This window comes from Octopus bimaculoides, chromosome 24 (genome assembly GCF_001194135.2).
Source record: "Octopus bimaculoides isolate UCB-OBI-ISO-001 chromosome 24, ASM119413v2, whole genome shotgun sequence".
NCBI lineage: Eukaryota > Metazoa > Mollusca > Cephalopoda > Octopoda > Octopodidae > Octopus > Octopus bimaculoides.
The window spans coordinates 11974727-11977047 of NC_069004.1; positions in this window are offsets into that span (position 1 = coordinate 11974727).

Here is a 2321-nt window from a genome sequence, read left to right on the forward strand (position 1 = left end):
TTGTGACGTCACTGGTACCAAGCTGTATCGGCTTTTACCTTTCCCTTAGATAACATCAGTGGCCTGGAGAGGGGAGGCTGGTATACATGGATGACTGCTGGTCTTCCACAAACAAGCTTGCCCGAACTTGTGCCTTGGGGGATAACTTTCTTGGTGCAATCCCATGGCCATTCATGACCGAAGGGGGTCTTCACCGTTTTTAGGAGGTCGATAGAGGGATATTGTGTGTGTGTGTGTGTGTGTGTGTGTGTGTGTGTGTGTGTGTGTGTGTGTGTGTGTGTGTGTGTGTGTGTGTGTGTGTGTGTGTGCGTGTGTGTGTGTGTGTGTGTGTGTGAAGTAGTCAGTACTCACCAAACAATTGGATTAGTAGAAAGCGAAATATAAGACGGAGTGGAAGAAAGCAGGAGAAGGATGAGATAGGGCAAATAAGGAAGGAAACATGGAAAGAAAAAAATGGCAGATCTCTGAAGATCTTTGAAGATGTGGTATTGGAGATATATTAGAAATAGAAGTATAGAGAATAAGTAAATGATAGGAAGATACATAGAGAAAGAGGTGTATGAAGTAGAGGGGGGGGTGGAAAATAAGCAAAAGAGGTGGTGGTAGATTTTTCCTCAGGAGGTTAAAAAACAAAAACGAGGCCCGTTGATCGAAACGCTTAGTTTTAGAATGGTGGCAGCTGATAAAGAAAATGTTCTCTATGTGGCCTGTGTGTTTTTCTGTACCCTGTTTATGTTCTGTTTTTCATTTTGTCCACGTTTTTTTTGTTGTGACATCCTGTACCCAGATATGCATCTATATATACATGTAGATGTAGGTATGCACATATATGTATGTATATATGCATATACTCACATATTATTGGTATTATATATATATATATATATATATGCGCAGGAGTGGCTGTGTGGTAAGTAGCTTGCTTACCAACCACATGGTTCCGGGTTCATTCCCACTGCGTGACACCTTGGGCAAGTGTCTTCTACTAGCCTCGGGCCGACCGATTTGGTAGACGGAAACTGGACGAAGTCTGTCGTATATATGTATATATATGTATATGTGTGTATGTGTTTGTGTGTCTGTGTTTGTCCCCCCAACATCGCTTGACAACCGATGGTGGTGTGTTTACGTCCCCGTAACTTAGCGGTTCGGCAAAAGAGACCGATAGAATAAGTAGTAGGCATCCAAAGAATAAGTCCTGGGGTTGATTTACTCGACTAAAGGCGGTGCTCCAGCATGGCCACTGTCAAATGACTGAAACAAGTAAAAGAGTAAGAGTATATACAGAGAGAGAGAGAGAGAGAGAGATCGAAGAATTAGCAGAGAGAGAATACTGAATGTGAGGAAGGAAACAGAGGGAGAAGAAGTGAAAGAGACCAAAATGAACCGAGCAAGCATTGAAAACAAAATAATTAAATCAAGAATGCTGGATGGAGGTAGAGATAAACCCCATTAGTTTTTACGGGTACAGCACTAATATACCTTATATACACATTCATACATAGAGATACACATACAAACATACATAGTCTCAATCTCACACGTACGCGCGCGCACAAGTTTTGTAAACTAAACTGGAGCCGACGCTACTATGAAACACAATTTGGGACATTTTAGGAGTGAACTTAAATGAGATGCAACTAATCTAATATAATTTACTTGTTTATTTTCTTTCTAACGGGTTTTCTTCGTTAGTCATAACGAGCAGATAAAGCGATTGGTTGACGGCAACACACCGCCAGAAAAAAAAAAAAACATAATTTACTTTTCTAGCAGCACACTACGAGGTACTGGCGTCGAGAGAAGAAAGTTCCCTCTGCTATTATGTGTTTCTATGTTCGATGTCACTTCTCGGTACTTTGGGCGAGTGTCTTCGACTAATCTTAGACTGACTCTACCTTTCGCTGGGATGGAGATAGAGTATGAACTTAATGGACGGAAACTATGCAGAAGTTTGTCGGCTGGGTTGTGCTTGTTCTGGGCGATTAAACTTTTTCCGTGGCCCCTTTAAACATCGCCACCAAGACAACCACCACCAACAACAACAATAACAACAGCAACAATACCATCTGAGCCTTTTTTGTACCTTTAGCGGAGTACCCATTATATCGAACTTGCGGACCACTTTTTTTCTCCGGCCAGAGTGCAACGCGAAACCTCAACGCGTTGCTTACAATTGCAATTAACTCACAACTTTTTACTGTTTGTTTCTTCATATGTCTTAGAGATCTTACACACACACACACACACGCACGCACGCACGCACACACACACACACGCACACACACACACATACACACACACACACACACACACACACA